At 43.7% G+C, this 12,544-nt stretch overlaps 1 pseudogene; it reads left to right on the forward strand.

Annotated features, from left to right (window-relative positions):
• The window catches only part of LOC113409229, a 21,571-nt pseudogene extending 9,528 nt beyond the window's left edge, over positions 1-12,043 (forward strand).
• The last annotated feature ends 501 nt before the right edge of the window (positions 12,044-12,544 follow it).

The raw sequence follows: 12,544 nt of genomic DNA on the forward strand, positions 1-12,544 counted from the left end.
CTCTTAATGTATTTAAATAACCACTTCTTATTGCCTTTATGTCCCTGGCCAGCTTTAATTCATTTTGTGCCATAGCCTGATTTTATCCCTACATACTTTTTCTATTGTTTTATACTCCTCCTTTTCAATTTGACTATGTTTCTAATTTTTGTAGGATTCCTTTTTGATTTTCAGGTAATTAAAGAGCTCCTGATGGAGCCATATTGGCCTCTTACTATTGCTTCTATCTTTTCTTTGCATCAGAATAGTTTGTAGTTGTGGCTTTAATATTGTCTCCTTGAGGTACTGCCAGCTCACCTGAACTCCCTTTTCCCTTAGATTTTCTTCCCATGAGATCTCACCTATTAGTTCTCAGAGTTTGTTAGTCTGCTTTTTTGAAGTCCATTATCCTTATTCTGTTGCTCTCACTCTTTCCTTTCCTTAGAATCATGAAATTAGGGGGGAGGGATAGCTCAGTGGTATGCGCATTGGCCTGCTAAACCCAGGGTTGTGAGTTCAATCCTTGAGGGGGCCACTTAGGGAATCTGGGCAAAAATCAGTACTTGGTCCTGCTAGTGAAGGCAGGGGGCTGGACTTGATGACCTTTCAGGGTCCCTTCCAGCTCTATGAGATAGGTATATCTCCATATATTAAATCTGTCATTTCATGATCACTGTCACCCAAATTGCCTTTCACTTTTATTACCAAATCCTCCCTGTTGGTCAGAATCAAGTCTAAATGGCTGTCCCCTGGTTACTTCCTCCACTTTATAGAATAAAAAGTTGTCCCTAATACATTCCAAGAAGTTACTGGAGAGTTTGTGTTTTGATGTATTACTTTCCCGACAGATGATTGGGTAGTTAAAGTCCCCCTTTACTACCAGGTCCTGATTTGGTGGTCTAAAGCAGACCTCCACTGTGACATCAACCTCTATTTTTAATTCTATTATCTTTACCCAGAGACTCTCAACTGGTCTGCCTCACACCGCTTTATGGACGTCCAAACAATTGTACATATCTGTAACAGGGTGCTGGCCAAAAACATCCTGGCCAGGCCCCTATTAGCCCAGCTCCCATGATGGGATATTAATTGGGACTGGCTAGGTGTAGCTTGCCAAAGGGCTTCAGAAAAAACACCTGTGGGCCTTGTTACCGAGGAGGCTATATAAAGCTGGCAGGAAGGAAGCAGGGGGGGGGGGGCAGGAAAGGGAGGAGCCTGTGGCTGTAGTTCCCAGTTTGCTGAAGAAGCTAGCTGTCACCCAGGGAGCTGACTGGAATGGATTGTATATAAATGGTGGCGGAAACTGACACAAGGCATAAAAGGGCATAAATGTGCTGGCACATTAAGTGGTCTCTGGCTGATTTTTGGCACAAGCAGGGAAGCGCTCCATTACAATATCCTTTATGTATAATGCAACCCCTCCTTCCTTTTCTTTTCCCAATTGTCCTTTCTGAACAAGCTATATCCCTCAATATTAATATTCCAGTCATGAAACTTATCCCATGAAGTCAGTGTGATGCCAATTAAATCACAATTTAGCTTATGTACCAATGCTTCCAGTTCTTCCTGTTTATTCCCCATACTCCTTGCAATTGTTTACAGATATCTAAAATGTTGATCCAATTGCCTCACTGATTTCTTTTTTGTTCCTCCTTTGACCCTACTCTAATTTTCCATGTCCCGCCCCCCCCCCCCCCCCCCCTCTAACCCTCTGTTAATGTCTCCTTTTTATACTTACCTTTGGGCTTTTGTCACCTGCCTCAATAGAACCTCATTTAAAGCCCTCCCCACTTGGTTGGCGAGTCAGTGCACAAAGATGATCTTCCCCTTCTTGGTCAGGAGGACCCCATCTCTATTATATTTCAAGTACACAAAAGGTTATTACAAAGAGAAGGGAGAAAAATTGTTCTTCTTAACAAGAAGCAATGGGCTTAAATTGCAGCAAGGGAGGTTTAGGTTGGACATTAGAAAAAACTTCCTAACTGTCAAGGTGGTTAAGAACTGGAATAAATTGCCTAGGTGGAATCCCCATCATTGGAGGTTTTTAAGAGCAGGTTAGACAAACACCTGTCAGGGATGGTCTAGATAATACTTAGTCCTGCCTGAGTGCAGGAGACTGGACTAGATTAGTGGTTTTCAAACTGCGGGTTGCAACCCAGTACTGGGTCATGGAATGTAAGGCACTCGGTCATGGTGGCTCTGATCAGCACCACCGACCGGGCCATTCAAAGTCCCATCGGCAGTGCTACCTGGCTAAGGCAGGCTAGTTCCTATCTGTTCTGACATCGCGCTGTGCCCTGGAAGCAGCCAGAAGCAGGTCCGGCTCCTAGGTGGGGGGAGGGGGAACATGGGGCTCTACGCACAGCCCGAGCACCGGCTACGCACTCCCATTGATTGGGAATCAGCCAATGGGAACTTGTGGGGGCGTGGTGCCTGCGGGCGAGAGCCTCCGCCTAGGAGCCGGACCTGCTGCTGGCCACTTCTGGGGCGCAGTGCAGTCCACGGTGCCAGGACAGGCAGAAAGCCTGCCTTATCACCCCCACTGCACCGCTGACTGGTGCCCAAGGCAACTCCACGCCCCAAGCCCTGCCCCAAACCTGAGCCCCCCCCCAAACCTGGACCCCCCTCCCTGCCCCCCAACCCCCCCACCCCCGGCCCCCCCCCAGAGCCTGAACCCCCAGCCCAGAGCCCTGACCCCCTCCCACACCTCAAACCCCTCATCCCCAGCTCCGTGGGGTCGTGGGCATCAACAATTTTCTTCAACTGGGTTTCCAGAAAAAAAGTTTGAAAACCACTGGACTAGATGACCTCTCGAGGTCCCTTCCAGTCCTATGATTCTATGATTCTATCCAGCAGACCTTCTTCCCAGAACCTTCTCCCCTGGTTAAAGAAACCAAAGCCCTACCATCAACACCATCTGCCCTGCCATGCATTCATCTCCAGGATGCTCATGTCCCTGCCAGGGCCCTTACACTCAACAGGGAGGATGGATGAGAACACAACCTGTGCCCCGACTCCTTCACCCTAGCTCCCAGATCCCTGTAGTCATGCTGATCTGCTCAGGCTCAGACCTGGCAGTATCATTAGTGCCCACATGGATGAGTAGCATAGGGTAGCTCTCAGAGGGACAGATGAGCATTGGAGACCTTTCCATAATGTTTCAGACAGAGGCACCAGGCAGGCAGCATGCCCCCCAGGACATCATGTCAGGTTGGCAGATGGATGCCTTCATTCCAGAAGAGAGTCCCTGACCACCAGCACCCTACGTGTCCTCCTCTCGGGTGTGGTGGCGGTGAGCCTTCCAGCCTTGGGGCAAATGGCTCCTCCTCCTCAGCCATTGCGATCTGTTCCTCACTTCCTGTTGCCAGTACAGCATACCAGTTTTAGACGTTGATGGATAGGGAACCAGAGTGGGGGGTGGAGTACTGTCTACTGACTGAGGTGGCCAACTAGTCTGTCACCTCCTTGAAAAGCTGCCCATTCTCCCATTTCCTCCGCTGCTGCTGCAGTCATCTGTAGTTGGCTAGTGTCTGTAATAGGAAGAGAGCCACAGCATCCTCCATCCCAGATGACTCCACGTGTATCCAATTGATGAAGTTCTCATGCTCCCAGATGCTACACAGACAAGCCACTTACAGCTCTCTTACCTGCTTCCCAAGGGACTCCTCCAGAAGACACCTCTTACACCTGGTTGTTCCCCCTGCTTGGTTTTCATTGGCAGCAAAATTCTGGACACCTTCCCAGCAAGTCAAGACCAGAACCTGCATGGAAACCTCTAGGATCAGGGTGCTTGTTTGGTCAGGACCCCCACCAGTGTAGACAGACAAAGAGATAGCAGTGGTGATGGAAACATGCCCTGATGGGTTCTTCCTTGTACAGTACCTGCAAGTTTAAGGAAACAGAATGAAAAACAAACAAACAGAAACACACACAAACCTATCTGCCTCCGCTGGCAAACTCAGCTGGCTAACTCTCTTGGTCTCCAGCTTTTGGTCTCCTACTCTTTTGAAGTATATAAAATGAAATTTTACATTTCAAGATTTGATAAGCCAAATGCATGAGTCGTAAGGGTAATCGAGTAGATACTTATTCTCAATTGATGATTTCCCTAACTTTTAATGCTTACCTTTTTAACTGTACTTTTCTGATTATACAGTATGTGCAAAGGATTATATTAATCACTTGAACAACTTTTAAGTGGAAATTAACAACATTTTGGGGTAAGACTCTAAATAGGAGTCAGATATCAGAAAAAAGTGACTAGCTGCATCTGCTGAATTCACAGATGTTTGTTGATCCCAGTACACTGATAGGCTACTGAAGACGATTGTACTATAGGACAAAATCTTTTAATACAAAAATTCTGCTTCACATACTTCAATGACAGTTTTATACCTCTATAGATTGTAATCAGAGCTGTCCACTTTGTCAGCACACTGAATGAAATTCACTATTTTTATACTATAACCCACTAGAAAGAAACAAGGAGGTGGTGACCTACACAGAACTGAAGCGTCATAAGGCTTCTGAGCAGCAGAGGAGACGAAGGACTACGAACCCCCAGGGCAAAGGTACTGTGTGCTACAAACTGGTGACTCCACACATACTACTGTTTAACTGTCCATAGTCTAACACCTTCCTTGAACTGTATGAGAACATTAAAAGCAAAACTCCATATAAAGATTAAGGAAAAATCAGGTAGGGCTTATGCCTACGGTGAGGCTTAAAATTTTCTCCTTAATACTGCTTAAAATTTTCTCCTTAATATTAAATTTCTCCCTTTTCTCTCCCATAGGTTCTTCTGCTCCATCTTCTGTATGGAGGCTCATTGTAGCGATTCTTGGGATCTTCTGCCTGGCTTTGCTGATAGCAGTGGGTTTCTTGAGTGCCAAAGGTAAGTATGAGCAAAGAAGACACTAAAAGGCCAAATAATTCTGTGCTGACATATGTCTTTTCTAATGGAGTGTAAATTGCATTGTGTGTGCTGCACTTCTGAAAATCACTTATTTAGGTATCTAATTGTGGATTTAGGGAGCAGGACAGAGGAACCAGCTGGGCTCCTACACATTTTTCTTCACCCTGTAGGGTTTTCTAGGGACAAGAGAGTCCCTGGCATCACAACAACAATGTAGCTGTCTTGCCCAGGACCCCGGTCCCCAACGCAAAGCACAGACCTGGAATCTGGGGTCTGAACCCCCAGCGTCTGTCACATGAAGCAACCTATATCCCACAATAAAAGACTTCCTAGGATCTTCAGCACTTGAAACTTCTGGAATTTTCTCCTTCTAATGCAGTTATTCCTTGGCTTCCTTGCAAAGATTCCAGTTACCATTTTTTTCTTAAATTTCTAATTTTCAACTTGGGTGCCTAACTTGGAAAATGAAATGTTTGTGCTTTGTAGTAATTTTAATTTTAAACAATCACTCTTGTGACTAAAAGGTTAGAAACCAGGATATTTTCAATTGCATTTTTCTCAGCATCTTCACAGAGTCAGGATTTTTAGCCACACACAATTTTTATTTTTAATTTCAAGATGTTTATTTTTAAATTAATATTTACCTACTTAAAAATTGCCTGATATGTTAATACTGTAGTAACACGATAACATACTATTATAAATATATGTTAGATATACAGTAACTAATGGCACAATTGGGCACTGAAAGGCACAATGCATTGATCTGTAACACTGTGATGAAATTTAGATTTAAGTGGTCCATCATATTGTTATGTTATTTTTAGGGCTGTCAGTTAATCACAGTTAACTCACGCGATTAACTAAAAAAAAAAAAAGTAATCGTGATTAATTGCACTCATAACAATAGAATACCAATTGAAATTTATTAAATATTTTTGGATGTTTTTTCTACATTTTCAATATTGATTTCTATTACAACACAGAATACAAAGTGCACAGTGTTCACATTATATTATATTTGATCTCACATATATGCACTGTAAAAATGATAAACAAAAGAAATACATTAACTCCTCACTTAAAGTCGTCCTGGTTAATGTTGTTTCCTTGTTATGTTGCTGATCAATTAGGGAACATGCTCATTTAAAGTTGTGCAATGCTCCCTTCTAATGTCGTTTGGCAGCCACCTGCTTTGTCCACTGCTTGCAGGAAGAGCAGCCCATTGCAGTTAGCTGGTGGGGGCTTGGAACCAGGGTGGACCGGCCAGGGCCGGCTCCAGCATTTCTGCTGCCCCAAGCACAAAAAAAAAAAAACCCCCCACCGCGCGCCGCGGGGGGGACTGGAAAAAAAAAAAAGCCGCGATTGAGAGACCTGCTGCCCCCGAATTGCTGCAGGTGCCGCCCCTCTCCTTTGGCTGCCCCAAGCACCTGCTTGTTAAGCTGGTGCCTGGAGCTGGCCCTGGGACCGGCAGCCCACCATCAGCTCCCTGCTCCCCTAAGCTCCCTGTGCTGCAGCCGCCCAGCAGGCTATAAAGGCAGTTCAGCTGTACCTCCCCGCACTGCCATGGGCTGTTCCTGCCCTCTGCCTTAGAGCTGCTCCCAGAGACTCCTGCTTGCTGTGCAGGGGTGAGGGGGGTAATGTCAGGGTGTTCCCCTCCCCCTGCTCCTGCACCCCACTTACCCCTTCTCCATATAGAGCAGGGAGGGGACACGGAGGGAGAGAGACAGAGAGAGCTTGGGGCAGCAGTTTCTATCTCAACTTCCTGATCCACTTAAAAAGACAATGCACTTAAGAGTGGGTCAGCTTACTTAAAGGGGCAGTGTGCATCTCTCTCTCTCCCACACACAAGGTGCGTGTCTGTCTGTCTGCTATGCTGTCTCCCCTCCCTCGTGTTCGTGCTGCCTTGTGTGAGAGGCTACATTAACAACATGTTAACCCTTGAGGGCTCAGCCGAGTGCTAGTTCATCATTTAGCAGCAAAGCATTCCCTGGGAAATATCCCTCCCTCTTCCATCCTATAACTTCACCACCTCAACCAAGCTTCACAATCATCATAGCTGTGAACATTATTAAATTGTTTGTTTAAAACGTATACTGTGTGTATATCTATATAATATATAGTTTTTTTTGTCGGGTGAAAAAAATTTCCCTGGAACCTAAATCCCCATTTGCATTAATTCTTATGGGGAAATTGGATTCGCTTAACATCATTTTTCTGAAAGTCGCATTTTTCAGGAACATAACTACAACGTTAAGCGAGGAGTTACTATAATATTTTTCAATTCACCTCATACAAGTACTGAAGTGCAAGCTCTTTATTGTGAAAGTGTAACTTACAAATGCAAATTTTTTTTGGTTACACAACTGCACTCAAAAACAAAACAGTTTAAAACTTTAGAGCCTACAAGTCCATTCAGTCATGAACACATGTTTATTTTAAGAACAGGAGATTTGACAAAGCGCAAAGAAGGTACCTGTCAAGGCTGTTTCCCCACTTTGAACTTTAGGGTACAAATGTGGGGGCCTGCATGAAAACTTCTAAGCTTAACTACCAGCTTAGATCTGGTCCACTGCCACCATCCCAAAGCTAATTCCCTTCCCTGGGTAGCCTTGAGAGACCTTCACCAATTCCCTGGTGAATACAGATCCAAACCCCTTGGATCTTAAAACAAGGAGAAATTAACCATCCCCCCTCTTTCCTCCCACCAACTCCTGGTGAATACAGATCCAACCCCCTTGGATCTAAAAACAAGGAAAAATCAATCAGGTTCTTAAAAAGAAGGCTTTTAATTAAAGAAAAAGGTAAAAATCATCTCTGTAAAATCAGGATGGAAAATAACTGTACAGGGTAATCAAACTTAAAGAGCTCAGAGGACTCCCCTCTAGCCTCAGGTTCAAAGTACAGCAAACAGAGATAAACACTCTAGTAAAAGGTACATTTACAAGTTGAGAAAACAAAGTAAAACTAACACGCCTTGCCTGGCTGTTTACTTATAAGTTTGAAATATGAGAGACTTGTTTAGAAAGATGTGGAGAACCTGGATTGATGTCTGGTCCCTCTCAGTCCCAAGAGCGAACAACCCCCAAAACAAAGAGCACAAACAAAAGCCTTCCCCGGCCCCAAGATTTGAAAGTATCTTGTCCCCTTATTGGTCCTTTGGGTCAGGTGTCAGCCAGGTTACCCGAGCTTCTTAACCCTTTACAGGTAAAAGGATTTTGGAGTCTCTGGCCAGGAGGGATTTTATAGTACTGTACACAGGAGAGCTGTTACCCTTCCCTTTATAGTTATGACAGTACCAATGTGAGATTTCTAAAGATAGCTACAGCACTCGACCCAAGGTTTAAGAATCTGAAGCGCCATCCGATATCTGAGAGGGACGAGCTGTGGAGCATGCTTTTAGAAGTCTTAAAAGAGCAACACAGAACCCAAACTACCAAAATAGAAAATAAATCTTCTGCTGGTGGCATCTGACTCAGATGATGAAAATGAACATGCGTCAGTCCACACTGCTTTGGATTGTTATCAAGCAGAACCCACCATCAGCATGGAAGCATGTCCTATGTAATGGTGGTTGAAGCATGAAGGGACATATGAATCTTTAGCGCATCTGGCATGTTAATATCTTGCAATGCCAGCTACAACAGTGCCATGTGAACGCCTGTTCTCACTTTCAAGTGACATTGTAAACAAGAAGCAGGTAGCATTAACTCCTGCAAATTGTAACCAGCCTTGTTTATCTGAGTGATTGGCTGACAAAGAAGTGGACTTGTAGGCTCTAAAGTTTTACATTGTTTTATTTTTGAATGCAGTTTTTTTGTGCATAATTCTACATTTGTAAGTTCAACTTTCATGATAAAGAGATTGCACTACAGTACTTGTATGAGGTGAATTGAAAAATATATCTATATTTTTTTTACAGTGCAAATATAAAAAATCAAAAATAAATATAAAGTGAGCACTGTAAACTTTGTATTCTATGTAGTAATTGAAATTAATATATTTGAAAATGTAGTAAACATCCAAAAATATTAAAATAAATAATATTCTATTCTTCTTTAGCAGCGCAATTAATCACAATTAATTTTTTTTAATCACTTGACAGCCCTAGTTATTTTGGCTTTCAGTTTTTAAGGTCTCCGATCTGCCATGTGGACAGCTGCAAAACCTCACGAAAGAAGTTGAAGAAATGGAAATTATCCAAGGTGAGAATGCAAACCTACCATAGGTTTTGAACAGGAACGATATAGGTAAATTTCCTTTAAAAAAATAAACAAAACTGTTTCTTATATGTGCTTTACCTGTTGACTAAAATAATTTCAAATTGAATCCCCAATGCTGTAGTGGCACTGATCAATAATACACAGATCATGACATTTGGAGTTAATTAGAACACTGGTCTTTTTATCCCTGTTTACTAAAGAATCTCCCCAATATCCTCACTAGGCAAAATTCAGAGGTGAGCCTTAGGGAAGGTCAGGGAAGCTAAACTGATCTAAGTGACATGCTGAAAGTACAGCAAGAAAAGCAGTCAGCAGGAGAGAATAAGAAACTGTAAAATAAACCCATCAACCTCCCATTTTACCTTACACCTTGTTCTGGCTTTTCAGCATATTAGTTACACCATCTTACACTCACATGCCTGTTCGAGTGTAACAGCGATAGGAACCTTAAACTGTATTTTCTTTTTAAGGATGGAAGTGTCTTTGCCCAGAACATTGGTATCAATGTGGAAAGAAATGTTACCACTTTTCTACTGAATACAAACCTTGGCTGGAGAGTGGAAAGGCCTGCTCTTCTCATTGCTCCAGACTCCTTTTTGATAGAAGGCAAAGAAGAGCTGGTAGAGTATCTTCCTCTTTTGCAGAGTGGCATATTCAAATCTGCCAATAGAAGATTTGTCAGTGAGAACAGGATTGGGGAGAATGAGATTTGGCTTCATTTGTTATTTGCTTTATTATATATTTTTTCTTGAAGGATAATTACCTTGAGCTTTCTCCACTCCTGCCAGTATTAGAATCATCACTAAATTCTAAATTCAAATCAAATACATCTCCTGCAAGGCAGTAACCCAATGTCACCTGTACTTTTCATATTCATATTCAAGGTGCACCTATTACTGTAGTATAAGATGGAGCTGTACATTGCACTGGGCACTTTTTCTCTGTCTCAGATAATGTCCTCCAGATAAGAGAGTGAAGAGAGATTAATCAACACCAAAGAAATTAAGTAGTTGAAAGTACTGAGAGAGTTTAAGGAAAAGCAATAGCACCAGGGTTAGTGTCCTAGGAATTAGTGCTCTGTACTTCTCTGGTAGAGATCAAGGTTGGAATCCCCTATCCAGCCTTTCACTGTCTGGGGCCAGCAAGTACAGGGAATTGCTCAGGGGGTGCACTCACCCTCTGGGACGAGGCAGTGCATCAATGGAGCAGGATTGGCAGTTTCCAGTGGAAACTTCTCCAGTCTCCTGAGGATTTTGATAGAGACAAACATGTTAAAATATGGTTGGGAAGGGAAGAGAGAATATTAACACAGTTTCTACAAGACTGAAACTTACATTCTTGGAGAAAACAAAGAACATGATCAGTTTGGCCAATAGAGTTGCTCCAACCTGAGGTTACCTGAGCATATCAGGATTTGTTAATCACATTACCGTACCTGGTGTAACCCCCAAGGAGATTACATAGATTCCTGGAGCTCTGTCTGCTGGCAGCTCAGGGAGGAGAAGCCAAGGCAAACTCAGAGTCTGCCCGGCAACCAATAGGGAGTGAGATGCCCCTCCCAGGGAGTTCAGGAGAGGGGAGAAGCCATTTTGGAGAGGCTGGAGCCAGCCAGGGCAAGGGCAGGACTGGTTGTGTGGGGAGCTGGTGAGTCTCAGGCCTGCAAGCAGGGTTCCCCCTGAGAACTGGCCTCTAGGGACCTGACAGCCAATCCCTCACCTGGGTTTTCTTTCCCCATGGATGAGTCCCAATTGGTAGCGTTTGCTGAGAAATTTCCCCAGCCAGGCTGGGTTCACCTCCAGCTCCCTAGGTGAGACTAGTCACCACATGGTCAGCTCTGCTAGTCCAGGGAAGCTGCCTGCTGAGTGCGTGACTGGAGGCTGGGCTAGGAGGCTACAGTTTGGATGTTGGATAATCTACACCTTGCACCCTGCACCCCTTTGTGGTGAGGGGAAATCCTGGGACCAACGCAGCCTGATTCCTGCTTGAGGAGGATCCCTGACAGCAGACAGCAGCCCCTCTGCAGTGACTGAGGAGGCCAGCGTCATCTTCAAACCTGAAGATCATTCATGGAGTTCGTGAGTGCACCGTCTTTTAGTTAGTTAGTCAGGGAATTTGTTTTGGGGACCCCCTACTCCCTGAACTGTGTCCTCAAGCCAGGGAGTAAGGGTTTGAGGATTTTATAACCTGCTGCTTATTATACCTGTGGAGGGATTCACCACCTCCTCCCACTTGTGGGTCTTTGGGGCTGTACTGAACCCAGTCAGCCACACTGCTAAACCACTGCAGAGAATTTTATAGGTCATCAAGGGCCCCAGCAAAGTATGCGTACCAACAGGACACTAATTTTACACTTGTTACATCAAGTCATGGGTATTTTCAGTGTGGGCACCGGCGACCCTAAAAATAGTATTTCACCCTGTTATGTTGTATTTGTTGCCTGTTTAATATAATTATTGTGTTGAATATATTTTTGTGTTGTGTTATTTCTTGGAAGTCTCCAACTATCTGGCAAGTAAGTGAGGATTACTCTGTAGTTAGAATTTTCCTCCCAAGCTGCCCTGGTGACCCTGCCAGGAAGGAGTGAGGGGGATGGAGGCACCGCCAAATAATTTCATAGAAAAAAAAAAGAAAAAAGATTCACCCTGCTGAGTGGGTGGTGGGATCCAAAAGAAGCCAGACCTGTCCATCAAAACCTGTAAGCGGATTGCCATTAAAGGAGGTAACCAGGTGGAGAGGGGCGCTACACTGGTATCTATTTGCCCATGAAAGAAGCAGGGAAATGAATGCAATTGTATGAATTGGTTTTGTTCTTGTTCAGGATTTCATAAACCCACTGGCAGCTTTTCACTGGATAGGATTATCACGTGACAAGACCTACAGACCCTGGAGGTGGGGAGATGGCACAGCTCTCTCCACTGATTGGTGAGTCACAGACACTGCTACAAACTTCTCATTTCTATGAGGATTATTTTGCAGCATGTCTATGGTGCCCAACAAAAGACAAAGGAGATCCCAAATCCTGAGCTCAGAAATGTTTGCAATAATGTGAGTCAGAACTCTGGTATGAACCAAATTACCCCTTTTTCCAACCAGTGTCCGGAGGCACTAATGAATGAAAAATACTGTTCAGTATATAGATTAAATTGTACTGCTGTCTCATTTATGGATGTAATCCAGATTTCCCTTCCCTTCATTCATTTTTACAATTGGCCATTTACGTGAAAACTGGATCTTTGATTCCTCAGGGTTCATCTGCTATTGAAACTATTGAATTTTAAATGTTGATTTTCAAGAAGTAAATGTGAGTTAGATAATGTCTTGTCTTATTTTATATTAGTCAGCATCTCAAAATCAATGTAAAATTTGGTATGTCTGGCTGATTAGAATAGTTAGGGGTGATGCCGGTCTTTTATATATCTAGCTAGCT

This window comes from Terrapene carolina, unplaced genomic scaffold (assembly GCF_002925995.2).
Source record: "Terrapene carolina triunguis isolate 2854851 unplaced genomic scaffold, T_m_triunguis-2.0 Scaffold31340, whole genome shotgun sequence".
NCBI classification, from domain to species: Eukaryota; Metazoa; Chordata; order Testudines; family Emydidae; genus Terrapene; species Terrapene triunguis.